The 27,441-nt window shown below is 59.3% G+C and overlaps 2 long non-coding RNA genes across 3 annotated transcripts; one reads left to right on the top strand and one right to left on the bottom strand.

Moving 5' to 3' along the window:
- Positions 1–12,833: 12,833 nt before the first annotated feature.
- LOC119516924 lies at positions 12,834–25,256 on the top strand. The gene is made up of 5 exons (XR_005213406.1): positions 12,834–12,870; positions 14,224–14,346; positions 15,411–15,525; positions 15,999–16,081; positions 24,938–25,256. It is a non-coding gene; the product is annotated as an uncharacterized LOC119516924 (long non-coding RNA).
- Positions 18,975–26,419, bottom strand: LOC119516922. 2 transcript variants are annotated; one of them, XR_005213405.1, is made up of 3 exons: positions 26,261–26,419; positions 23,686–23,963; positions 18,975–21,083 (listed from the first exon to the last, which is right to left on the bottom strand). It is a non-coding gene; the product is annotated as an uncharacterized LOC119516922 (long non-coding RNA). The 2 variants fall into 2 exon arrangements; XR_005213404.1 differs by having other exon boundaries at positions 18,975–20,522.
- Between the last annotated feature and the right edge of the window lie 1,022 nt (positions 26,420–27,441).

The raw sequence follows: 27,441 nt of genomic DNA, 5'->3' as shown, positions 1-27,441 counted from the left end.
TGTACAGTCACGTAACTACCACCACGATCATGACGTGGAAGTTTCATCACACCCCAAAACTTCCCCAAGTCCCTTTGTACTGGCCCCTTCTCCCTCCAGGGGATCTGCTTTCTGTTGTTATAGTTTTGCCTTTTCTGGAATGTTGTATGAAGTCTTTTGGGTTGGCTGTTTAATTTAGGAGAGTGCTTCTGAGCCTCATCCAAGTTGCATTTCTTTTTAGTGCTGAGTAGTGTTCCATTTTATGGATAAGGTGACTATTCCAGTTTGCTAATGCTGCTGTTATGCAAAACACCAGAAATGGATTGGCTTTTATAAAGGGGGCTTATTTGGTTACAAAGTTACAGTCTTAAGTCCATAAAGTGTCCAAGGTAAGGGGGTACCTTCACTGGAGGATGGCCAATGGCATCTGGAAAACCTCTGTTAGCTGGGAAGGCATGTGGCTGGCGTCTGCTCCAAAGTTCTGGTTTCAAAATGGCTTTCTCCCAGGATGTTCCTCTCTGGGATGCAGTTCCTCAAAAATGTCACTCTTAGTTGCTCTTGGGGCATTTGTCCTCTCTTACCTTCCCCAGAGCAAAAATCTGCTTTCAAAGGCCATCTCCAAAATGTCTCTGTAAGCTGCAGCTCTTCTCTCAGCTCCTGTGAGTTCTTCAAAGTGTCCGTTTGGGCTGTAGCAGCTCGCTCCTGCTGTCTGAGCTTATACAGTGCCCTAGTAAACTAATCAAGGCCATGCTGAATGGGCGGGGCCACACCTCCATGGAAATTATCCAATCAGAGTTATCACCTTCAGTTGGGTGGGCACATCTCCATGGAAACACTCAGTCAAAGAATTACAATCTAATCAACACTAATATGCCTGCCCACACAAGATTGCATCAAAGATAATGGCATTTTGGGGGACATAATACATTTAAACCAGCACAGTGACTTTATTTGTCCTTCCAAAACCCAGCAGAACCCAAACGTTCTTTACCTATAAGGATTTCTTTATGACCAGCTTCTTACATCAGAACCCTTCCTTTGTCCAAGTTCAGACCCTGACTGAGAATCCGCAAGCATGACCCTTTGGGTTGGGTGAGGAGGACCGTGGAGACCCTGCAAGGTGAGCGGGCAGAGGACAGGAGGGGTGGTCTGCGTCAGGCCCCGGACACCACCTGGCTGACCTTGTCCTGGTGAGCTGGAGAAGGGTTCCCACTGGGGCACGGCTCGGCGAGCGGGTGCGTCTCTATCCAGTAAGGAAGGCGCTGTCTCCCGCAGGCCCGCGGTCCGTGCACCTGCACAGCTGGATCTGGGCTCCACTTCTCCTAGGCACGGGCACATGAGGCAGCCCAGGGTCGGGGCCTCCTCCCCTTAGGGAGACCCAGAGGAGCTTGGTGCTTGGCCTCCCTGGGCTGCCCCCGAGGGGCGTCTCCAGGGGAGCATCTCAATCCCAAACCCACATCGCCCTGGTAGGCCGAGGGCCTGACTGGCCAGACCCACACTGGCCTCCACTGGTAAACCTGTTCCTGCAGCTGCAGCCTCAGGTGTAAGGGCTTCCCCTACTGGGGCTTTTAGCCACCCGGTCAGCCCCAAGCAAAGGGGTGTGCAGGGGGCAGGAGGAGAGGTTACCCATTCAGAGCCCACAGCGGGGCAGGAGAGCATGGTGGTTATGGCAAAGCCTCCAGAGTCCGGTGCCTGGACTCAGAATCCTGGCTCCGCCGTTCACCAGCTGTGTGGCTGCCTCCCAGGGGGGACATGGAAAGCCCTTGGTCCACTACCCGCCTCAATAAAACATAGACATTGCTACTGTTCTTAAACTGGTGACAGCACCAAGGGGCTTGGAAGGGGTCAGGAGCCCCAGGGAGGTTGGTCACTCATTAGTGTCCTCTCCCTCTGGACCTCAGTTTCCCCTCCTGTAGGATGTGACAGCAGATGAGGTGACCTCTAGCACCATCCAGCGTTCTGCTAAGGCAGGTGACTGACCCCACGCGAGCCAGGCCTAGTGGCCCCCTGCTGCCGGACCCAGTGTCCACCCTTCCGAGAGGAACCCCTGCAGCCTTGGGCCTGAGGAAGACGTTCCACATGGGCCCCAGAGCCTCCCTCTGGTGCCGGCCCGGCCACCCCTGGCCCAGGACAGGGCCTGTGGGACATGGCGTGTCCACCTACGGAGAAGGGGTTTTATCAATAGCTCTGCCCCTCGAGGTTCTACAGGAAAGGCCTGCTCTAAAAGACTTAGACATGTTTCCTTTTTCATGAAGGTTTCCTGCCACACCAGATGTGCTGCTCCGTGTTACTGTGCGGCCGTGAACTCCTCGGAAGCTGGTTTCCCCCTGGCAGGAGGGGAGCTGCCGGCTCTCCCTCGAGGGCCACGGGGCAGGGCTGGGGTGAGACCAAGGGACACTCTGCTTGGCCTCTTGGCGGGCTCTCTGCAGCCACTCCATGTTGGAGGCTGTTCTAGTACATTCCCAGAACCCCCACAAGGCTGCTAGGGGTCCCCCTCTTTACAGAGGAGGAAACTGAAGCTCCAGGTCAAACAGCTGCTACGCGGCCGAGCTAACCTGTAAGCTGGGTCTTCCCCGCTGGAAGCCACGGTGTTGCCCATTATGGTCAGGAAGGACCACCCGGGCGGGCAGGGTTGGCACGGCCCTGAGCAGGCCCCAGGGCTGTTCCCAGGCACGGGCCGGAGGGCCTCCCCCCCGGGGGCTGGTGCCAAAGCCAACAACGACAACCCGCCCTGCAGGAAACCGAGGCACAGGAACACACAGGCCTGGGGGTGGGGTGCCCGCTCACTCCCGCCCTGTCCCTATGTGCCAGCAGCAGGCTGGGGTGGCACCTGGGGGTGGCACTGGCCTGTCTCAGATGCAGGAGCCAGGGGCCAACCCCCTCCCACAGTGGGCTGGGACAGGCCATGCCCTCGGCCCTGCCTTGCAGCCCCCCTGGAAAGCTGGCCAGGAAGGCAGCTCCGGGCTCTGCCAGGGAGGTCCCAGAGAACAACGGGGACCCTGTGGAAGCCCTGGGCCCTGGATCCTCGCTCCATGTCCTCTCATTCCTTCAACATCCAAGCACAGAGGTGTCTTCTGGGCCATTGGCTAGGGATCCAGAAAGGGGCAAGAACACAGCCTGGCATCTGAAGAACCCACAGTTTAGTGGCAAGAGCAGACACACAGTGTTAAACAATCTACGATGTCCAAGGACAGGATTTTAGGACCCAGCTAAAGGGGACCTGGTCTGGCCTGGCGGGGTGGTGGTGAGAGCAGACTGCCTGGAGGAGGAGGGCTGGTCAGAGGGGCTGGCTGAGCACAGCAGGAGGGAGGCATTGTCTGCCTGGTGTGAAGGCAGCCAGGGGAGAAGTGGGGAGGTCAGCTGGGCCCGTAGAGGAGGCCTGTACCCCAGGCCCAAGGTCCAGGAGGATTGGAGTGGTGGCTGGAGCCGGCTCCCGCTGGCTCGCGACAGCTGGTTGTGTACCAAGCTTGAGACTGGCCGTGGTGGGAATGCTTACACCACGGGAGCTGGAAAACACTACCCATCAGAGCCTGTTGAAAAAAACGGGCAGCCTTTGGAGGATTTTAAAGTAATGGCTTGGGATAATTCACTTTGCTCTTTGAAAGGACGGCTGGCGGCTGCTGTGGAAGGAAGGGGGAGGAGCGGGGGCTTGGAGGCTGGGGCTGGGTTCCAGCTGACCCGAGAAGTGTCGGGGAGTGGGAAAAGACAGACCCCTGTGCAGTAACCCGACTCCACTGCGTGGGGCTCGGCCTGGGGGGTTAGGCAGCGCTTTCGGCCGTCCCCAGCCAGCCCTGAGACGCCACAGAAAAGCCTCAATGAGAAACACCTGGGGTGCCCCTCCCGCTGTGCGTCGATGGGAGGAGGGTGGGGGATTAGGGGATGGGGAGCACCACGGAGAGGGCCCCGTGGCTCCGCCCCACACGTGTCCATTTATTAGCTCCTGCCCGTGTTTCCCTCACTGTGCTGGGCCTTGGGTGGGGCTGGGGGCCACGAGGGCTGAAGGGGTGACAGCGGCCGTGCCGTAGACCCACTGACCGTGGGTCCTAGTGACATCCATTCTGCAGATGGGCGAAGCTCCTGGTCAAGGTCCCCAGGCCGGATCCTGGGCCTCCGCGTCCTCACCAGCGTCCTGGGGGCGGGGCGGGAAGAAGGGGGGCTTGATCGGAATAAACGACGGAAAGGAAGAGTCAACTTTTGGGGAGCTTGAGTGACAGCGCAGAAGAGAGGAAGGCCGAGTCCCCCTCCCACCCTCCCTGTCCCCCCGTCCCGCCCCACCCAGCCCCGTCCTGGGACGCGTTGGGGAGGGAGTGGCCGATAACCCAAAAGGGAGACGCGGCTGATGCCAGAGCCACCGGCCTGGCCCTCAGCCCCTGGCTGGAGGCACCAGTGGTCCCCAAGCGAGGGGCACCGGGAGGCGGGTTAGTGAAGTGAGTGTCCTCCTGGTGCACCTGCTGGGAGCCCCTCCCCACCCAAATTCTGCCCCAGAACAGGGGCCCCAGGTACAGCCTCAGGGCAGCAGGGGCCGCGTGCATCGCCGAGCGGAGGAGACATGTGTCCCCTGGGCAGGCCGGGGCCCGGGCGCTCCAGCACGGAGACCCTCCAGCTGCAGCCCTGCACTTGGCGAGCAGGGTAGTCCCCGGCTCGCCCTCCAGGGCCTGGAGTTGGGGGCTCCCACCCCTCTCTGCCCATCCACCGGCCACCCCGTCCCCACCCCTCAGTTATTAACACCCCTTGAAAGGATGGGAGGGCTTGGCGGACGGGAGGGTGCCCTGAAAGCAGAAATCCCCCCACACTTCAAGGGCTGGGGGAGGCGTAGCCACTCCAACCCCCCGCCCCAGGGAGAAGCCCCGACCCTCTCCTGGGCCCTGCGGGGAGGGTCCCGGGCATCTGGAGATGAGCACACAGGACCAGCTGCAGCCCGGCAGCCACCCAGGAGGCAGCCCGGCCCGTGCCCGTCCTGGCCCCTGCCCCACCTCCAGACACGGCGCCCACCACAGAGCCACTGACCCTCCTGGGACTCAGGGATTCGAGAGTCGCAGCCGAAACTTCTGGAGTCAGAGAAGAGTTGCTCAGGCCCCCTGGGGCTCCTTGCTCCCCACCCAGGATCTCTCCCCCGCTCAGGGTGCCGCTCCAGGAACCACCCAGGTTAGACTCCACGTACGCTGCCCCGGCCTGGGGAGGGATGTGAGGGGATGTGGGGGGAGGAGAAGGCCCCTGAAGAAGTAGAAGCGGGCGCCCCCCCCATGACTGTAGCCGTCACCTGAGGCCTCCCGCCTCTGCCCCAGGTCCTGACTCACAGAAGAGCGGCGCCAGGGACTGGCAGAAGGAAGTTGCTGGACGCTCCCAGGGTGGGCCAGTCGCACAGACCAGGCCTCGGGTTTGTGCTGGAGTGGAAGACGCGCAGCTGCTGCCTGGTGCAGGGCTGAGCCCCAGGAGGGACACAGAGGCCCTTACACCCCAGGAGGGACCCCGCAGCTCCTACACCCCAGGAGGAACCCCGCGGCTCCTACACTCCAGGAGGGACCCCGTGGCTCCTACACCCCAGGAGGGACCCCCGCGGCCCTCACATGGGGCCAGCCCTGATGCCAGCAAGCCTCTAGGGAGTGGGAGCGAGGCCGGAGCTGCAGGAGGGGCTGCAGCTGGGGGTCAGACGTCCTGGAGCCCCTGTCGAGTTTGCCCAGCCCCGGGCTCTCCTCTGGGTGGTGCTGGCCTGGGTGCAGCGCCCAAGTCACCTGGGCACCGTGGCCACCCCCGAGCGGCACGATGGGTGCTGGAGAAGTGACGTCCTAGGATCCTGTGAGTGGGGGGTGCCCGGGGCTGCGCTCTGAGCCCTGATTCCCAGCGGCCTTCCCACAAACACTCCGTGCTCAAGAACAACTTCCTGTGAGCACCAGTGAGCTCCGTGGCACCCCCAGGCCGGGGAGCTCAGGCAGCACAGCCCGTCAGCTGCCCCCCACCCCGGCCTCCCCTCCTGAGGGGCAGCTTCTCTTGGACCTTCTGGTCACCCCACCCCCCCGTCCTGTCGGGGCAGCCAGCCCTTTCACAGGGGAGCAGGTCCACACGCCCAGCACAGGCAGCCTCCTGGGGGCCGGGAGCCCCGAAGAGGGGCCAGGCTGCTTCCCCGGAAGGCGTCTCCCCCTCCTGTCCCCCCGTCCCACATGTCTGGGCTCTGCTTTTCCCAATTCTGTTGACCCCGAGGCAGTCAGCTCTCCCAGGGAGGGCTCCCACAGGGAGGGGTCACCAGGCTGGTCCTGGAGGGTCTGCCTGTGACTCTAGAAACTTCCAGGGGCCAGAGGCGGGCCGAGGTGGGGACAGTCCAGGCGGCTGTGTGTGGGAGCTGAGATGCCCTCAGCCCACAGTCCACTCGGACCCTCAGGTTCTTTCCAGCCTCAGGCAGGTTGGGGTCGGGGAGGGCAGGACCAGACCAAGGGGTTCTCCGTTTGTGGAGAAAGAATTTCGTCCCCTGATGGGGTCTCCAGCTCAGGACAGCTGCCCGACCCACTGGGAGCATTTGGAACCCAGAGGGCAGTCGGGGACGGGTGTCGAGGGGGCTGCGTGGGGACAGCGCTCTCCCCCCTGCCTCCGCCATCCCGAGGGCAGGAGTATTCCGGCCCTCACATCTGCATCTTGGGGGTCTCTGTTGCAGATGTCCCCTCCTCTGGCTTTTCTCTGGAGCCCCTGTGAGTTCAGGGTGGCTCCGTGGTGTCCCCGCCCCAGGAGGCGCTCCCAGAGTCGGGCTGTCAGCCTGGGCACGTCGCCGGGGCTTTTGCGAGTGGCACTGAATGGCAGGACCACTGGGCACCCGGCTCGAGACAGTCCCGCTACCGGGCCCTCCCCGGCCGCCAGTGAGACCGGTGACTTCCTGGGAAGGGGTTAAATGGGGGGTCCGTGAACTGGAACATCTGATGTGACCTGGGCGCCTCCTATCCCATAACCCACCCTGGGCCCCAGATTCTGGGCTCTCTACTCACAGCAGCTCTTTTGAGTTGTGGCTGCAGAAGCTGCTTGGCGGTGGGCGGCTCAGGACACGATAGGGAATCCCAGGAGGAAGTGGGTCTTCCCCTCAGGGCACCAAGGACAACAGACTGGGGGGCCAGTGCTGAGCCCCGTGACTACTGCTCGGGAAGCTGCCCAGGGCTCCTGCTCAGGGCTTGCTGGAGGCCTCGGAGGAGGCGCTGGGAAGGGCTGAGCAAGGACGAGACCTGACTGTCATCCTCCCTACAGGAACTGACCCATACAGATGGGAGGAGCGCCTTTCACTCTCTATCCCCTCTGCCCCAAGAAGCTGGGTGGCCAGCCTCACCCTCAGTGCCCTTGTCAGACGCCATCTTGCCCGGGTCCCAGCCTCATGCCCCTGTCAGACGCCGTCTTGCCCAGGTCCCACCCTTAGTGCCCTTGTTGGACGCCATCTTGCCCGGGTTCCAGCCTCAGTGCCCTTGTTGGACGCCATCTTGCCTGGGTCCCACACTCAGTGCCCTTGTTGGACGCCATCTTGCCCGGGTTCCAGCCTCAGTGCCCTAGTTGGACACCATCTTGCCCAGGTCCCAGCCTTATGCCCTTGTCGGACACCATCTTTCCCAGGTCCCACCCTCAGTGCCCTTGTCGGACGCCATCTTGCCCAGGTCCCACCCTCAGTGCCCTTGTTGGACGCCATCTTGCCCGGGTTCCAGCCTCAGTGCCCTTGTTGGACGCCATCTTGCCCGGGTCCCACACTCAGTGCCCTAGTTGGACGCCATCTTGCCCGGGTCCCAGCCTCAGTGCCCTTGTCAGACGCCGTCTTGCCCGGGTCCCACCCTCAGTGCCCTTGTTGGATGCCATCTTGCCCGTGTTCCAGCCTCAGTGCCCTTGTCAGACGCCGTCTTGCCCGGGTCCCACCCTCAGTGCCTTTGTTGGACACCATCTTGCCCGGGTCCCACCCTTATGCCCTTGTCGGACACCATCTTTCCCAGGTCCCACCCTCAGTGCCCTTGTTGGACGCCATCTTGCCCGGGTTCCAGCCTCAGTGCCCTTGTTGGACTCCATCTTGCCTGGGTCCCACACTCAGTGCCCTAGTTGGACGCCATCTTGCCCGGGTCCCAGCCTTATGCCCTTGTCGGACGCCATCTTGCCCGGGTCCCAGCCTTATGCCCTTGTTGGACGCCATCTTGCCCGGGTCCCACCCTCAGTGCCCTTGTCAGACGCCGTCTTGCCCGGGTCCCACCCTCAGTGCCTTTGTTGGACACCATCTTGCCCGGGTCCCAGCCTTATGCCCTTGTCGGACACCATCTTTCCCAGGTCCCACCCTCAGTGCCCTTGTCGGACGCCATCTTTCCCAGGTCCCACCCTCAGTGCCCTTGTTGGACGCCATCTTGCCCGGGTTCCAGCCTCAGTGCCCTTGTTGGACTCCATCTTGCCTGGGTCCCACACTCAGTGCCCTAGTTGGACGCCATCTTGCCCGGGTCCCAGCCTCAGTGCCCTAGTTGGACGCCATCTTGCCCGGGTCCCAGCCTTATGCCCTAGTTGGACGCCATCTTGCCCGGGTCCCACCCTCAGTGCCCTTGTCGGACGCCATCTTGCCCGGGTCCCACCCTCAGTGCCCTTGTCGGACGCCATCTTGCCCGGGTCCCACCCTCAGTGCCCTTGTCGGACACCATCTTTCCCAGGTCCCACCCTCAGTGCCCTTGTCGGACGCCGTCTTGCCTGGGCTTCCAGATCAAGCCTCTGCCTTCAGGTGTCCATGGGACTTGGCGGCCCTCCACCTCTGCAGTACCCTGGCTCTTTGGACATGTGATGGACCCAGTGAACGCAGTCTGAGGGGTGCACTCTCCCATGCCACTATTAATGGGGGGATTTTTTGGTGGGACCCCCCCCTTCCTGCATGGAATCTGAACTGAAAATGGAGTGGCAGAAACACAGATACCCCCTCTTCTTGTGTAACGTCATTAAATTCCACCCTCACCCCCATATCCCTGGAGTTATAGTTTAATTATTCCATGCCCAATATGGCGTAGGTTCAATAGTTGATCTCCTGATGTGTGTTCTGGAATCCAGAGTTCCCTGCAGCCTCCAGTATGTCAGGGAAGAAAGAGAAGACAGCAGGGTGCAGGCGACTCGCACCCCACCCTCTGCACAGCCCAGGGCTCGGGGAGCAGTGGGGTGGACTAACAGGAGAGTCCCAAATCTCCTCTTAGGCTCTCTGGAGTAAAAAAAAAAAAAACTTCCTGAGTTTTTCCAGGTTTTGGCATCACCTAGTGACTCGGCGGAAGTCAAGGACTGGCCCGGGGGCCCTGGTGCTGTTTCCGTGCACCAAGGCTGGATCCCACCCAGCTGTTCCTGTGGGCCCATGACCGTCGGACTTCACCAACCAGCTGGTCAGACCTGGATTGCCTGAGGCCTTAGCCATCTGCCCACTGGGCCTTGGCAGACACTAATGAACCCCAGATCTGTGGGCTGCGGGTGGCCGTGAGGGGGGATGGCCCAAAGACAGGCAGCCTCCTGGGAGAGGGAGATGCAGTTATTCATCTTGGAGGAATGGAGAGAAGCCCTGAGCAAACCACCGTCCCCACAGAGAGGGGAATATGAGAGCCTCTGGGGGTGAGAGAGAGCACCTCCAGAGCTCTTCTGTGAGCTCTTCCCAGGAGAGGCTAACGCATGGCTGTGGTCAGAATGACGAAGGGCTAAAGCCCGAGTGTGTTTGATTTCCTGGGAGAAGGCAAACTCAACAGTGACTCAACTGAGAAATATTCCATGGAGTGTGTGTTTTGGGAAGGAGAGTGTGGTCAGAGGGCGGTCGAATTACGAAGGGTGCTTAGCCCCGGAGAGGCCCCGAGGAGTTGCGCCCCCACCTCCTGCACTCCGTGCTCTTGCCCCAGCACTAGGACCTGACTTGGAGGAAAGCCTAGACCTGACCGTCTGATGCAAGCAAGTTTCAAGGGGTGGGAGGTTAAAAGGAAGATTCAAACCCAAAGTCCCCCGAAAGGAAGTGCCTCGTCATTTTCAGCAATCCTGGCTGATGGAGGAAAGCATCCCTGGTCCATAGCACTGGCTGGCTGCTCTGGCTCTAACCTGGGCCTCCAGTGGGCTGGGGTCTGCCCAGACCTCTGCTCAGGAGCACAGCATGCCCCTGCCAGCTTCTGGCTGAGTCCAGGCTTCTGAGAGCCCTCTCCCTGCATCAGAAGCGGAAGGAAAAGGCAAGCAACCATGCATTCACGGACTCTTCTCCAAGGTTCCTGGCCCTTCCTAAAATGGTGGCTCCTCCGGGGAAACTGGCCGAATCACGGCTAAGGGCCTGGTGGAAAATCAGGGTTACGGGCAGGCTGGGGGCACCTGTGCCTTCTTGCACACAGCTGTCCTGGAGGCATCACCTGAAACTTAGTTCCACTCCGAATACCTGCCTCGGTCCCAGCACCTCCTCTCAGCTTCTCTCTCCTCCCAGTTCCCCAAGCCAGAAACGCACTCATCCCAGACAGTCCTCCCTCTCCCCATCCTCCCCGTTCAACCTAGTCACCCTCGGATGGGTCTCCGTGCCTCTCCGTCCTCCCCTCACCAGCGCTGCCCCTCATCTTCTTCCATCAAGATCATGGCTGAGCGGTCTCACGCGCTCGGGTTCCAGCAGGGCACGCACTCAGATGAGGATAATTTGAGGCAAGTTTGCAAAGGCGTGGGCCGAGGGTGGGACAACCTTTGGAGGTAGGGGACAGCCCGGGGGGCTTGTGCTGTGAGCCGTCCTAAGAAGAGCTGCAGCTAGCAGCCTGCAGACCCGCCGCGGAGGGGAGCCCGGGGCCAGCGCCGGCCTCCTCCTCCGTCCCCGCCTCTCCTGCGAGTCTGTCTCCCGGCCAGGGCCGGTCACACGGGGGCTGAGCTGAGGGTGACCCCGCGGCTGGCAGCCCCTTCCCTCAGGACCCTGCAGGCCGCCTCTGGAGCCCGGAGGGCAGGGGCCGGCCCAAGGCCTGCTTCTCTGTGGCCTCTGAGCTAAGAATGATTTTTTATATTTTAAGTGACTGAAAAAATTCAGAAGCATATTTTGTGACATGAAAATCATATGAAGGTGAAATTTCAGTGTCCACTAATAGAGTTTTATTGGAACATAGCCAGCCCATTCACTTATAGCATGTCTATGGCTGCTTTTTTTAAAATTATTTCCAAAGACTTTCAAACTTACTGGACAGTTAAAAAATAATACCCTATGCAGAAAACCCCAACATCCCCCCGTTACCCAGATCCACTAATTTTAACATTTTGCCACATTTGCTGTATCATCTATCATCTATCTATCCGTCTATCCAGCCATCCATCTATTTATCAGTCCATTTTTGAACACCTGAATGTAAGTTGTATGCATCTGCTCCTTGAACACTTAATACTACCATGTACATTTCCTAAGAGCAAGGATATTTACTTACAAAACCACCTAAAGAGCAGTTATCAAGTTCAAGAAATTAAACATTTTAAATACAGTTTTAAAAAAAAAGAAAAAAATAGTCTATATTCCAATTTTTTCATATGTCTCAATAATGTCCCTTTGACCCCTTTCTCCTCCCTTCCTAGAGCCCATCCAGGATAATGTTTTGCATTTAATTGTCATTGTCTCTTCAGTTGCTTTTTTTTTAATTGTGGGAACTATGGTTTGTGTTACCGCAGCAGAGTTGGGTAGTTGCGACAGAAAAGGCACGACCTGAGAAACTTCATGTATTTGCTATCCGGCCCTTTGCAGGAAAAGTTTCCTGACCCCTTGCTTTAGTGTTTTGCCCTTTTACAAACTACTCTGACTTATTGCACGAGTGTTTTTAAACTTAACCTGAAATACATGAACACGGGCTCATTATAGACGATTCCGCCGAGACAGGAGCACAGGGGAAAGCCTGCAGGTCCCTCCCCCGTCTCCCCTGCCTAGGGCGCCCTACACTTTTCCTTGGTCCCGTGAACTCCCGTCCACACCTCAAGGCCCAGCTCTGGAGTCATCTGCTCCCGGAGGTGGCCCCGACCCTCACTCCCTCGGTGTCCTCGCTCTGAAGGCTCCGTGACTTGGTGGCTAAAGGGCCCGGCCCCAGAGCCTGGCTGCCCGCGTTCACATCCTGCTCTGCTACTTGCTAGTTTTGCATCTTTGGGCAAGTTACTTACTTTCTCTGTACCTCCATTTCCCCTCATCTGTAGGACGGAGGTCATGAAATGATCAACTTTGTAGACATGGGCTGATGCCTGGGGAGCCCCAAGAGAAAGCCCTCTAGTGGAGTCAGAGCCGATCAGCACAGCAGCGAGTATAGACCCCCCGCCCGCTCTCGGCTGTCTGTTGATGGGCGTCTGTTTTCCCACTTTGCCACCAGCGCACAAGCAGGCTGGGGGTACAGCCTGCCCTGTGGGAACGGCTGGGCCAGGGGTCTCACGTGGCCCTAGGTCTGCAAGGATGAGGGCTGCATGGGGTTGGGGGTGTGCTGGGAGGGGTAAACCAGCCCTGGGGTCCTGAGGTCGGGCTGGAGAATCTGGGACAAAACAGGAGGAACGTCCCAGCTCAGGGGGAGCCCAGCCTTGCTGATTTCTGCCAATTCTTGGACAGCCTTGGGGGTCCTGACGTCCCTGGGCTCCTGGGGGCTGGGGGAAGTCTCCTAGAGGGCAACTAGCAAGGCTGAGGGCCACTCAGATCAGCCAGCACCTGTCATCAGGCCAGCAGGGTCCCCCCAGCCTGGAGCACCCAGGAATGGGCATGGGGGGCTGGGGAGAAGGTCGGGTTACGTGGCCCTCTCCACGCTCCACCCACGCACACAGAAAAATTCTCTCACGTCCTCCACACCCTCCACCATCCCAGCCTCCTCCAGACTTCCCAGCTTCCAGAGCAGTGAGGCAGCACGTGACTGTCTGTGGGACAAAGGCGTTCAGTGCTCCGTTCAACAAGCAGGCAGGAGGCCCGGAGCCCGGGTGAGGCTGGAGTGGGAGGCCGGGGGGACGGTGGGGAGGCTGGAGGCAGGTCTGGCAGGTCTGAGAAAGTGAGTTCACCAAGACGGCCACGGCCGCCACCACCCATGGGACCCGGTACCCCAAGGCCTGGGGCGCTCCAAGGGGCGCCCTGGGGGCCAGTGAGGGGGTGCACCCACCACTGCTGCACACACCCACCTGCGTCACAGAGCAGCTGGGCCAGGCACAGGGTCTGCAAGCTCCAAGGACTCGGGGCACAGAGTGGAGGGTGGAGAAGAGCCACTGACCGGCTCCCTCAGTGTCGGGGGCCTGGAGCAGGGGTGGGCAGCCCCAGGGCGAGCCCCGACCTCCTCCAGCCCCGTGCGGGGCCTGCTGCCCTGCGGCTGGAGCACAGAGGGGCAGGTTTGGGGACACTGTTGTTTGAGGAGCATTTCCAGTCAGGCTGCGTCACCAAAGCAGGGCAGGCCGGAGCCAGAGTCTGTACTTGGGGGCTTAGGAGGCCCCAGAAGAGGCTCCAGGGCTGGGGGCACAGAGCTGGTTGTGATGGTGGCTGCCCATCAGCCAGGCTGTCCCTTATTCTTTCCCCACCATCTCCTGCTTTCTGGGAGCCTGCCTGGCCCGGCCCCCCTGGGTCCAGCCCCAGAGCAGGGCAGGCGGGTGTGGCAGCCATTGTGCAAAGGGGTGAGCTCACCCACCGTGCCCACCCCGGCCTGCACCAACCTGCCCGCTGCTCGTTAATCATTGTTCAAACCCTGGCAGGCGAGCGGGCCGTGGAGGCAGATGGGACAGGGCACGGCTGCCCCTGCCAGCCTCAGCAGAGCCCCCGGGCAGGACTGTGGGCAGGCGCTGTCCCCGGAGCCCTGCAGCGAGCTTCCTACGCAGAGGACTGAGCCCACTTCCCCTGATTCTTTCGTAGGAACTCAGGAAATATTTTTAATTGAATCACCTAAAGTCTCTGTGTGGGTTTCCTCTCTTGGGGTGAACTCAAAGCAGTTTAGTGGTGCAGCTGGGAAGGTTGGCACTAACGCCAACATGCTCTGGTTCGAGCCATCGCCGTGCCACGTATCCGCTGTGTGGCCTTGGCCAAGTCCCATAACATCTCTGTGCCTCGGTTTCCTGGGCTTTCAAATGGTGTCAGTGATGGCGGTGGTGACGGCCTTTCCTCCTAGAACTGTGGCGAGCTCGGGGATGCATATAAAATGCTCTATGCCGATAACCCTGGGCCCAGAGTCAAGACTAAAAACCACGTCACCGGACTCAGCTAATCCCATAGAGAAGACGAGCAGCCACGGGCACCAGGCATTTGTGAACACTGTCTAATCGCCCTCCACGTTTCCTCTTGTTTCCATTTCTCAGACGAGGACACTCAGGTTCTGAGAAGTGAAGCGAGACACGGGGTGAGTGGCCAGGCTGGGTCCGTCAGCGTCCGAATCCCATGTTGTCTCTGCTTCACAGTGCCGCCAGCTTTGCAGATCAAAGGTGCAAACCTGAACTTGTCGAGGCAATTTGCTTCTGCCCACACTCGCTGATGCCCTCTGTGCGTGGGGGTGGGAGGATGGCGAAGAGGGGCTTCCGGACGGACCTCTGCTGTGGGAACTGCCCAGCCTAGCCCTGGTGCTCAGACGACCCCTGACGGATGAGGAGAGGGTGCCAGGCGCGTGCTGGAGAGCTGAGACCCGGCGGCTCTGGGATCCCTGGACAGGCAGGGCCCGCGGGCTAGCTGGGGCGGAAGGGCCTGGAAGCAGCACTTGTTTTTGCTTACTGTCTATTTAGCCTGGTTTGGAGTCAGGGAGGAGAGCTGTAGAAGTTTTGGGAGGCCTAGAATCCTCTTCTTCCCCTAACCCCAAACCTCTCCATGTCCCCACTACTGGCTATGATGAAGGCACCGACAGCCACAAGGGGACTGGGCCAGGGGCTCTGCTGAGTGACCCGGCCTGGGAACACACTGCAGAAGCTGTCTCGACCTCCCCAGGGGCTGAGGTCTACCTAGGGCTGCGGCTCCCTGAGAGTCCTGGGACGCAGGTAGTTTACCCTCAGGCCTGCAGGAGCATTTGTGGGGCCCCATCTGGGACCCCGCATGCCGTGGGGTTGACATCTAGGAAAAGCCTGTTTCAGACACACGATCTCAGGCCTTGAGAAAGAATAGGCCACAGGGCCAACCAGACCAGCTCCGGGGGCTGTGTGTGTATGTTTATGTGCACGTGTGTGTGTGCGTGTGCCTGTAGGTAGGTGTGCACTGAGGGGTGGGCAGGAGCAATCTCAGGATGCTGAAGCCACTAATGTTCATCTACTGAGAGCTCCAGAAACTTCTCTCTGGATCCTTCCCACTTCCATGGTTTGCTGGCTTGGCCTTCCTCCCCTGGGATGCCACCCCTGCCCCACCCAAAGGCTCCGTGCCCTCTGCTTGCTCATTCTCTCTCCATCCACATCCACTCTCAGAGTATGCTGTGATCAGCTGGCCTCCCCTGCACTGAAAATCATCCTTCCTGGGTGAGTCCCCCGAGCCATTCCCACCGATCACTGACTATCCTCCTGCCCCTAAGGCATGGCCGCTGGCGGTGCCCGAGGAGCCCAGCCCCGGAAGGGAAGCGTGATCCCAGCTTCTCCAACACGGAGGCAGCCGGCCCTGCCTGGACGCAGCTGGAGACCGAGTCACACGTAGGTATTGACCACAGGAAGCTGAAAGCCAGGCTTGGCCACCGCTGCCAACGCCAGCCCCTGCAGATAGGGCTCTCCCAGGCACCTGCTGATGCGCCTCAAGGCCTTGGGTACAGAGGCCATTCCTGGCCGTGGCTGAGCCCACAGGAATAGGTGAGACCCTGGTGAGGAAGGCAGTGTGCGACACACGGCACTGGTGCCAGGAGGTGTGTGGTGTACAAGGAAGATGAGAGAAAGATCCCGAAGAAGAGAAAAAGCTCTAACCTCCTCTCCAGTCTACCCTCATGATCTCCATGATCCGAGCCAACCGGACCGTCCACTGACAGCAGGCACTGTGCCTCGTGGCATTGGTGCCAGGGAGGCGTGTGGTGCACGTGAAGTCAGGAGAACTATCCAAGGATCCCGAAGGAGGTGAAAGGCTTTACTCTCATCTGTATTTACCCTGCACACACACCGCTCGCATTGTCTTCCAGGTCTCAGCCAATTAGAAAACATCAGGCTCTCCGAGGATTAAGTGGGAGCCGTGTCTTCAGGCCCACGCCCTCGCCACAAGGAGGTATGTGAGGATGAAAGCAAATTTCAGGCCAGATTATACCACTGCAACATACCTGTAGTAGCGAGCAGGCCCACGGACAGCCATCTGACCCCTTCCACTGCGCTCGGGCTCGTCCTGTTCCCTTCCTCTGTCCCTGGGCCCAATGACAAGCACTTGCATGTAAAGTTCATGCCCCAAAGAAATGACACATTATGTTGGCAGGACCTGCCCGTTTTCTAGCTGGATCAGGAAGCAGAAACTTCTATCAGAGTTGGAGAGTGACGGCGGTGGGACCCAGGACCAAATGGGGTAGACTCAGAGCAGCCCTCCGTGGGGTTGGCATCTAGGTTGTTCAAGCAAAAACACAGGTGCCCCTATGCGGTTGCAGTTGATTTATCTGGGGGGGGGGGGGCGGCCGGTTGCTGAACCTTCGGCTTTCGGCGTTGCTCGGAGGGTACTGGCGGCGGGGGCTCTTTCCCGGAGGCGAGGGCGAGGCGGGGGACTGGGCCCGGTCCCCGGCGGAGGCGTGCAAGGTGTGGAGGGCGGCGAGAAGGAACAAGCAGGACACGGTTCTTTGAGGGTGAAGAAGCCAAGAGAGTTTATTAGGGGAGAGTACAAGCTTATATCGGGCGTTTAGAGGGCGGGGTAGCTGTAGAGGTTAAAGGCTTGGATTGGTTCTGGGAGGGCGCGGAGGTTGATTGAAAAGGGGCGAGAGTTGCTCCGCTAACGGTGTCTGGCAACAATGTATGCGCACTGGTGGTGATGGGAGTTGCACTGGCAACGGGGAGTGTCCGGGCAAGATGAGGGGGTGGGGAAAAGGCGGTTCCCTCCGGCAAGCCTCCCCTAACAGTGGTATTTTGGGTGAGGAAATGGGGCCTGCCTCCGGCCTCACTTTCCCAGGCCCGGGGGGCTGTGGAGGGCGCTGTCACCCGTGCCCACCACCCTCCCCAGGGGCGGATCCGGTCCCCCAGCCCAGGCCCGCCAAGTTGAAGCACGTAATTAGTGTCCCGCATTTCCCCCTTCTTTTCTAATTGAAGGAAGAAGCTTACCGGAGAGGTCCGCTAAGGGATGAGGGAAGGGGGAGGCCGGGGAGGGGAAAAGGGGTTGACGGTGGCTCAGCGAGGCTGGAGCTCGGCGTTGGTGTGGCGCCCGGGCGCTCGACAGGGGCCTTGCTGCTTGCGGGATGGACGAGGGTGGGGGGTTTAAAGTTGGAGGTTCAGAGAAGCTGGAGCTTGAGGTTGGTGCGATGTTTAGGCGATCGAGAAGGGCCTTGCGGTTTCCGGCCCAGCTTAGGGCTGACGTCATCGCCGGAGCACTTCCTCCCCTCGATGGAAGAAGAAGGAGGAGGAGGAAGTTCGCCATCTTGGCGAGGCTCAGTGTTATTTTGTTTTTTGGGAGTCACTTTGAGCGCGTTGTTAATCTGCTCGACTAAGGACTCTGTGTCCGAATCGTGGTCTACATTAGTATCGCTGTCTGAATTTGTTGACTGGGTTGATAGGGCCTCCTTGGATTTAATGGGGCCTCGATCAGGGGGGAGGGAGCCTTGAAGGCAGGAGCGGACGGTTATTAAGGTGGGGAGCAAGCCGGGAGGGAAGCGCTTGCTTTCATGTTCCATGGCGTTGGTGACCCGATAAATAAGGCGATCATAAGTAACAGGGTCCCAAAGATGGCAGGTGGTGAGCCATGGGTTAAAGGGCAGTAGGAGGTCCCAGTATACTTGCAGCTGCCGGACAGACACTTTACAGCGATGTGTGTTTAGGAGACCAGCCAGAGCACGAACTTGGGGTGCTTGGCGTGCAGATAGACGATTACCCATAGCGGAGTGAGAAAAGAAAAAGGGGGGTTGATTATTGAGTAAAGAAAATGAGGTAAACCGTGGTCGCGAGGCCGAAGGAGACGGCGAGAATAGAAGGCAGGAGCCTCTAGTAGCGAGAGCAGTTTGGGGGGGGCGGTCGCAAAGAGGCACACCGCGCGAAACAAGGAAACAAAGACACAAAGGACCACAGCAAAGTAATGGAGGGGAAGAGGGAAAGCTACTGGAGGAAGAGTGTTAGGAGGAATGGGGGGACATAGGAAGAGAAGACGAAAGGTAGTCGGGGGTAAGAGTTAGGTTAACGCGGGAAAGGAAGAGCGGCCCGGGCGCGGAGCGGCGTGGGAGAGGCGGCTCCGGACGTGGAGCGGCGAGGGAGAGGCGGCTCCGCGGGGCGGCGAGGGAGAGGCGGCCCTTACTTTGCAGGCGAGGAGAAGGGGAGCTGGAGAGGCGTCCGGGCGAGCGGGTGGTTTTACTGGACCGCTGCGTGGAGAGGACTTTTAATTCCAGGGGCCCCACGTTGGGCGCCAGTTGCGGTCGCAGTTGATTTATCTGGGGGGGGGGGGCCGGTTGCTGAACCCTCGGCTCTCGGCGTTGCTCGGAGGGTACTGGCGGCGGGGGCTCTTTCCCGGAGGCGAGGGCGAGGCGGGGGACTGGGCCCGGTCCCCGGCGGAGGCGTGCAAGGTGTGGAGGGCGGCGAGAAGGAACAAGCAGGACACGGTTCTTTGAGGATGAAGAAGCCAAGAGAGTTTATTAGGGGAGAGTACAAGCTTATATCGGGCGTTTAGAGGGCAGGGTAGCTGTAGAGGTTAAAGGCTTGGATTGGTTCTGAGAGGGCGCGGAGGTTGATTGAAAAGGGGCGAGAGTTGCTCCGGTAACGGTGTCTGGCAATAATGTATGTGCACTGGTGGTGATGGGAGTTGCACTGGCAACGGGGAGTGTCCGGGCAAGATAAGGGGGTGGGGAAAAGGCGGTTCCCTCCGGCAAGCCTCCCTTAACAGTGGTATTTTGGGTGAGGAAATGGGGCCTGCCTCCGGCCTCACTTTCCCAGGCCTGGGGGGCTGTGGAGGGTGCTGTCACCCGTGCCCACCACCCTCCCCAGGAGCGGATCCGGTCCCCCAGCCCAGGCCCGCCAAGTTGAAGCACGTAATCAGTGTCCCGCATTCCCAAAGAAATGACACATTATGTTGGCAGGACCTGCCCGTTTTCTAGCTGGATCAGGAAGCAGAAACTTCTATCAGAGTTGGAGAGTGACGGCGGTGGGACCCAGGACCAAATGGGGTAGACTCAGAGCAGCCCTCCGTGGGGTTGGCATCTAGGTTGTTCAAGCAAAAACACAGGTGCCCCTACCATTTTCCCAGCCAATTACCTCTCTTGAATGTCACTCATTTCATCAAGGACACATTATCTAGGAAGTCTTTGAAGCTGGTTAATGAATTCTTGGGAGCAGATTTAGATAACCATATTTGAAGTCCTTGCCAGCCGTTCCTGGACTGTGCATTCCTCTAAGTGCTACCCGATCACTCCTAGGGTGTCAGTTACGACCAGCGTGCACAGAGCTGCAGCACACTTCCTGCTCGTGGGGCTGCACCTTGGGGTAAGGCGCAGACGAGTCCACCAGCCCAGGGCATCTCAGCCTCGGCCCAAGTGACACGCAGGGCTGGAGAATCTTTGTTATGGGGGTGCCCCTGGCGTCGTAGCGTTTGGCAGCCCCTCTTCCAGCCCACTCCCACGAGATGCCAGTGACTCCACCCCCAGTTCTAGAAACCAAAATTGTCTTCAGACATTGCTAAATGTCTCCCTGTTGACAATGACTGAACTAGAGTGACTATATTTATTGTAAAATCTGGGACACTTTATCTTAAACTTTTAGATCAGAAAATTTTAAACAAACATAAAAATAGAGAGGAGGATAGTATAATGAATTCCCATGGATCTGTCACCAAACCACAGCAGCTGTCAACTCAGCCAATCTTTTTTCACTTCCACCCCCTGCCACCCCCAACGGCTTCCTTCTGGATGATTTTGAAGCAAATCTCAGACAGTGTTCGTCTACAGATATTTATGTATGTATCTCTAAAAGAAGCATACTTATTTTTTTAACATAACCACAATACTATTATCACATCTCAAAAAATTAACAATAATCCCTTAATATCATAAAATATCCAATCAATAAACTCAGGATTTACTTTTGAGAGTGAAACTGGAAGTTAACTTAATAGGATCCAGGACAACAGGCATAAAAATTGAGACTGTCCAGGAAAACTAGGGCTGTCCCAGGCACATCGGAATGTAAGTTTTCCCCAAATACGATGCTTTCTCATGTGAATCTCTGAATATGGTCGTTCTGATGCTCAAACTCTGGGAAAAGTTCCCCGTGCCCACCCACAAAGCCCCAGCCCAACCTGACTTGCAGTGCCCTCCGTCACGGCCCCACCCGCCTCCCGTGGCCCTCTAATGGTCCTTCTCTGTCTGCTGGCGTGGTGACATGTGGTGACAGCACCACCCAGGCAAGTCTGCTGCCCTCTTCCAGCTGCCCACGGGGAGTGCTGGTGTGAGGGCGTAGGGGCTGTGCCTGCGGGGGCACCGGGGGGCCCTCTGGACGTGGGCTCCTGGCTCGCTGAAGTTGTTGCTGTCCCTTCCAGGCACCTGTATTTGAATGTTGGCAGAAGTAAGTGTTAGTTCTTGTAAAAAGTGCTGGGCTAGAAGTGGCTCTGTCTGGCCCAAATCTATATCTATAGCTGTATATTTCTCTCTCCCTTCTCTCCTTTCTTTCTTCAGATACATTTCCAGGGCCTACTTTGTGCTTGAGGGACTAAAACAACTTGTTCCAAAATGCAGAGGTGTCCTGTCCGTTCTCAGCCATGCCAGGGGAGGTGCAGGGCTGGGGCTCAGCCACGTGCGGAGGGAACTGCTAGGAGTGGAGGCCCCATCCGCCCACTGACGGACGGATGGACACACATGTGCACGCACAGGGCTCAGCTTGTTTGACCAGAGTGAGTGTCCCTGCTTCCCTAGAGCAGCTTCTCGAGGCCGGGGCTCCTAGAGGAGAATCGCTCTCTTGCCTGCAGAAAGCAGAGCTTCTTTCCTCTTTGGCAATTCGAGCTCCAAGTTGGCTCGGAGAGAAGCCATCTCCGCATGTTGAATATGGGGACTTCTAACACAGCACGACTCGGAGAATGAAAGAAAGCCACACTGCTTGAAATGAAGCTGGAGGGAAAAAACAACTTCAGGGTTGGTTTAGCTGTGTGCATGGGAGAAACTTCCAGACCCATCAGGACTCACTCCCCAGCTCGCCTCACCCCACACACCCAGGACAGGCTGGAAACTGGCCATGAGGTTCCTGGTCACTCACTACCAGGACGCCTTTGAGACGAACCTCACCCTGGTCATCCAGAAGCCGTTTCTTGGCTTCTCCCACAGCAGCCAGGTCCCCTCTTTGTCTCTCGTAGCAAGGTCCTGCCTGGCCCAGTCCTGGGATGGCCTCATGGCTGTCCTGTCCCCTGGGTGCATGCCATTCCAGGCCTGGGAGGCCGTTCCTGCCACACACCTTCATTCATTTATTCATCAAGCATTTACTGGGCAGCTTGGAAGTACCAAGCACGGAGCCCCAGGCAGTAGAGGCTTGTCACACACATTTGCAGCACAGACAATCCCCTGCCTCGTGGGGCTTGTGTGCACCTGGCCACCATGACAAGTTGTCACCTGGGGGCTGGGGGCCCTTCTCTTCTTGGAAGCCCCGGGATCCTTAAACAAATGACCCCTTCCTCTCAAGGGATCAGGTCTGCAGGCCGAGGGGCTGTGGGGAGGCCGGCCCTGTCCAGGCCAGAAAAGGTTACACCACACATTCGCCCTGGCAGAGACTTCTCTAGCCTGGCATTTACGTAACTAGGCTACCTGCTGAGCAGCCTTTCTCAGAGTAAAGGTCTTGTTTTCCCACTGGAGGGGCTGTGAGTGTGCGTGTGTGTGTGGGGGGGGGGGAGTGGTGGTGCAAAGGGGTGAGGCTTTCCCCAGCTGTCTGCTGAATTCTACAAGGATTTTGCTCTATGAGGCTTCTGCGTGGATTCCATAGATCTTATAAGGATTTTCTGTTCACCCCCGAGAGGTGTAAGTGGATTCTATAAAGTTTCTAAGAGACTGCTGTGTGAGGAGCTGAAGGCTGAACTATGATGTGGGTGACCACTCTGCTGACAGGCTCCTGCCTCCCCTTCCCCAGTAAACCACGGAGCCTTCCTTCAGTGCCAGGTTCCTTCTTTTGCTCAGTACAGAACCGATTTAAGGAGATGAATTAAAAAATGAATAAAAGGGAAACCCAGAGCCAAGAGCACATGGCCAGCTTGGCGGAGGACATCCTCCGACATCACAGGCTCCTGGTGCGCTAAAGATGCTGTGAAACACGCGCAGTGGCTGCCCCTCCGCAGGCCTGTCCTTAGGACAGAGGTGCGTGGCTTTCTGGAAGGCATAAAGAGTCACTTCCAGCCCTAGCTCCCTGGGCCTCTTCCTGGCATGCCTTTCCCGAGCCTTTTAGGTTCTGTCTGTCAAAGCTCTTGGCTGCTTCGGGGTGTGGGCAGGTGGGTGACGGCTCCTTCCAGCTCCACCCCAGCTGGGCTGCGGTCACCGGCGGCCTGAGGGTGGCTCTGGCAGCTCCCACGACTCCTGGCTGCTGGTCGATGCCTCTGAAGGTCCCCGCAGGCCCCCTTCTGCACCCCTGGGGGGTGGAGGACAGCCGCTGGCAGCCTGGGCCCGGGCCCAGGGAGGGTCGGGGCTCATGTCAGTTGGTCCTTCCAGGCCTCTCTGTCCAGGAACCACTCCTCGGCGTTTGGCTCCCCCGCTTTGGGCGGAAGCGGTGTCTCTCATTTATCCGACTTCCTTCTGAGGCTGGCACTGTCCTGCAGAATTCTCTGCACCACGGACCTGCTCTCATCTGTCCCGTCCGGTATGCGAGTCCCTCCCAAGCGTGGCTCTCGAGCACTTGGAGTATGGCTATTGCAACTGAGGAAGGGCATTTTGATTTTTGTTTAATTTTGATTAATTTAAACTTAAGCTGCCAAACGTGGCTACTAGGTACTGCATTGGACAGAGCAGCTGGTGAGCAGGAAGTCTGCTCCATCCCTGCGACGATAGCACCCGAGCTGCCTGGGCACATGGCGGCCCTCCAGATAGGGTTTTGCTTCTGCGTGTCTGACAGCTCTGCCTCCAGGTTACATCTGTCTGAGGCAGGGGTCCTGCTGTCCAGTCCCCCCTGGGCACAGGCTGCTGGGGCTGTGGACATGCCCTGGCCTGGGGGTGACTGAGGACCCCTCCAACTGTGCCTGGTGCGTGACCCCGGGAGGCCGGTACCCTGAAACAAGGGATGTGCTTGATGTGGCCTGGGGGTCCCTGGCTCTCCGGTGGCTTGGGGCCCAGGAAAGCACAGGCTGGGAGGATATTCTGGGCCGGCTCTCTCCTTCTGTCCTCTTCCCCTATCAGACCCACCAAAGCTAATGGGGTCAGCCTTGCAGAGCCAAAGAAACATTGGAGCAGATGATGGTGGTAAAGAACTTGGCTTTGGGATCAGGCTAGCTGGAAATCTAAACCCTGCCACGTGGTGCCTGGGGGCTGCTAGTACATTCGGCATCGGCATTGTCAAGTGGGGTGTGGAGCACGGGCTTTGATGTCAGATGTCCCGGGTTCAAACCAGCTTGGGCCTTGCAGGAACCAAGGGTGAAGGTTTCTGACATATTGCGAGCTAGTTGATAAACACAGCCACTATTAACAATTGAATTATATAAACTCATAACTAAATTAGATTAAGAACAAAAGTAATACATACCCCAAAGTCGCCACTCACTTATTCCACGGTGTCCTGTGCTTGTGGGGTCATTTACGTGGGGACACTGCATCGCGGTGCTTGCTGGCACCTCGTCCCAGCTCCCCGTTCAGTTGACCGTGCAGCACGTCCCAGCCGCAGCTGTTGCCTGTGGATGGCTGATGAGCCTGGGGAAACACACTGTAAGGACTTGAGAACTCCTAGTCCAATTCAGCAAAGAAGTCATTTGGATCACTGAGGAGTAAGTTCGGTTCCCATGCAGGTCTTTGTTGTTTTACTTTCTTTTTAGTCATTAACATAAAGGAAAATATCCACCAACATCCCCGTCCCTTTCCCATCCCACCCGCTCATGATCCCATCTCACTCCAACCCGATTTACGGACTGGGGAAATGTGGCCGCGGCCATCTGCCTCCGGGTCCTGGCGTTTGCTCACATCTGGAGCCGGAGGGAACCTGTTACGTCCCTCCCGAGCCAGGTCCGGGGCAGACAGCGAGGCACTTCCACGGGGAGCCCAGGGGTCTTCCCCAGCCCGGGACCGGGGCCCCGGGGGAGGCCTCCGGGCTGCGGGCAGGTGTGGGAGCGGGAGGTGGAGGCGGTCGTGGGTGCAGGAGGTGAGCGTGGGTGCGGGAGGCGGGCGTGGGTGCGGGAGGCGAGCGTGGGTGCGGGGGGCGAGTGTGGGTGCGGGAGGTGAGCGTGGGTGCGGGAGGCGAGTGTGGGTGCGGGAGGTGGGTGTGGGTGCGGGAGGCGAGTGTGGGTGCAGGAGGTGGGCGTGGGTGTGGGAGTGGGCTTGGAAGCGGGAACCTGCCCCTGTCCCACTCTGCTCCGGCTGCCCTGGGTGTGGTGGCCGTGCCGGGGGCAGGCTGAGGTCAGGCTTGGTTGGCTGAGCCTTTAATCTGCTGTACTCTTCTGTACCCTATCTCCATCGCTTTCCCCACAAATCTGCAGGCACAACTTACTCAGGTAAAGAAAGAGGAAAACTGTCTACAGATTTCATCCAATGCTCCAAGTTCTCTGACCCCTTGATCACTAGGCCCTGGGCCAGGACGCCTGCTTAGAGCCCTCAGGGCTGCGTGGCCGTGGCAGCCGGCTCCTCCAGACCCTGCACTAAAGTGGGGCCAGCGCCCCTGTCTTGGGTGGTGATCGGAAAACAGGCCCACAATCGTGGCCCCAGGTCCTGTCTCCCCATCAAAAGGTGGGCACCAATCGCCCTTTCCTGGAGCAGGGCCGGGCTGACGAGGTGCCCCCAATCAACAGGACACAGCAGAAATGCTGCGTGACCTCAGCGGCCAGGCCCGAGAAGGGATGGCACCTTCCACCCAACCTTCCCTGTCCCAGGACCAGGCACCCCGGGAGGATGTGGGAGAAGAGCCCGTGCTGGAGCGGTCACGGGTGAGACTATGGCGAGGGGACGGGAGGAGGCCCAGTGGTTCCCGTCCTCAGCCCCTGTGTCTCCCAGGCCCGGGTGCCCCAGCCGGTGCCACGTGGGACACAGGCAAGCGGGCCCTGCTCAGTGCGTTCCCAAACAAAATAAATGTTTTAAGCCACTACACTTGGGGGCTTGGGTACGCAGCACGGCGTAACGTGGTCACCGAACCCCCTGCCCGGCCACCAAGGACGTTGCAGTGTCCCCTTGCATGCCCTCCTGGTAGGCCCCAGAGAGAACTGAGTAAAGGTGGCCGCGTGAGGGGCTGTTGGCCACGGGCCAGGGTAGCCTGGTCCACCCCGGCGGAGCTCTGTCTGGCGGAGCTAAGTCACGCCGTGTTTTCTGGGGGGGAAGGGGCTTGGTCACCGCTCGGCCAGCAGCTGGCTCCCTGGAGAGGAGGGCCGGCCCCGTGGGGGAAGGACCAAAAGGCTGGGTGCCCTTCTCCCCTAGGCTGTCGGCCTGGACAGGCTCCCCCAGAAGGGGTGGGGATGTGGCAGGGCCTGGGAGGGGGCCGGGGCCGGGCGGCCGAGGTGGTCCCTGCAGGCGGGTGTGGGTTCTCTCTCCCTCGCCCCGAGCCTGAGCAGGGCTCTCTCCCCTCTGTGCCCCCAAGACGGGCCAGGCAGCCACTGCTGCACGGGTCACAGCGTCTGCTGACTCCCCCCGCTCCCTCGGAGAAGGGCCAGCATTCTGCTGAGTCTGCAGCGTCACACCTCGGCGCAGAGTCTGCCAAGAGATTAGCGCCCGGTAACTGTTGGCTGGACGTCTCTGGGCATCTCACCGAGATGCCAGGGTGCCCGGGACAGGCAGGAGGGGCTGGTGGCAGAAACACCAGGCTGGGACCCCTCTCCTGCCCTCCCTATGGGGGGAGGAGTCTTGGAGGGGTGGCCCTCTCCCCTCAGGCTTGGTTTCAGGGTCCCTGTCCTGCTCTGTGCCCCCTACAGCGGGACCAGGCCTCTGTGGGCAGGCCTCTGGGGCGGGGGTCTCGTGGCTGGGTCCTGCGGGGCCTGTCCCAGCTGGCTGCCCAGGGCCTCTGTCCCTGTCTGGCTGCTCACACATACCACACGTCTGCTGTCTCGACTCCTAGTCCACACACGACTTTTCCCAGACGGGGGTTTGCCCAGACCCCAAACTCAGAATCCATGTGAAAAGGATACAGAAAAACAGGTGGAGCCACCCGAGACTCTGAGATAGCCCCTAGAGGAACTGGCCCAGGCTGCCCCGCGCCCAGTGTCCAGGCCTAGATTTCCTCCCGGGCGCAGAGCTTCTCAGCAGGGAGGCCTCCCCTCCGGGGCCTTGGGGCCCTGGGCTGCTCCCTCCGCCGGCCCTGGGCTTGGACAGCTGCCCGAGCAGATGGGATTTAACTTGCTTCAGGAGAAAAATCTATAAAAAGTTAATGATCATCGTAAAAGCAGCCTGTGAGACCAGGGCTGGACGGTGGAAGGGGTGGTCAGCAGCTGGGCCTGGCCACACCTCGGAGGCCTCCCCTCCAGCACCCACTGGCTTTCTCCACCTTCCCGGCCCCCGCCCCACCCCAGCGCCAGGAGACGTCTCGGGCCCTGAAATCCCAGAGCCATCCAGACAGAAGAGCAGGACAGCCTAAGCCGCCCACAGACACGCCGGAAGGGCCAGAGGCCACGGGCTGTGGGGACAGGACCGCAGCTCCTCCGGACACAGCATGGTCCCCAACACAGCGGCAGAAGTGCCAGCTCCAAATGCAGGCTTTCTAGGGGGCCTTTTAATTGAAATGCAGCAACAAAGCAAGGAGGGGACTCTTCCATGGTTTATGTGGACGCAGCTTTCCCACGGCTCCCAAGGCTCTCCCTGGGGGTGGGCTTGACGGTGGGAATGGAGGGGAGCCCCCATGGAACGGCCACCAGAGAGGCTGTCCTGGCCCCTCTCGGTCCCCACTCACTGGCCCACCTGCTGCACTGGGCTGGGTGTAAAGCTTCTGGGGGCTAAGGGGAGGGCAGAAGCCAGGAATCTCCCTGCAAATGCTGGTCACGAGCCACACATGCTCTGCAGGGCTGGGGACAGGTGCACTCACACATCTCCTCCCCCGGAGAAGGGAACGTGCTCAGACCCGTGGGATGGGGCCAGGCGAGCTGTGGTGGCTGGCAGGGGAGGGCCGTCCCCCTCCCCACCCCGCTTTCTGGGCCTGGCACGTGTCTCTGCCCCTGGCACTGAGCGGGGCACTGGACCCGGGGCAACGCCGGAGGTGCAGACTCTCGGAGCGTAATTACATGCTGGCTTTCCGTGAACGGACAATTTTTCTTGGAGATCCAAGATCTGTGGGATCTGAAGTCAGACCCCGTCCGTCTCCGGGCACTTCTGGAGT

Source organism: Choloepus didactylus, chromosome 20 (genome assembly GCF_015220235.1).
Source record: "Choloepus didactylus isolate mChoDid1 chromosome 20, mChoDid1.pri, whole genome shotgun sequence".
NCBI lineage: Eukaryota > Metazoa > Chordata > Mammalia > Pilosa > Megalonychidae > Choloepus > Choloepus didactylus.
Note: the sequence above shows the minus strand (reverse complement) of the source record. Positions and strands in the feature narration are given on the sequence as shown.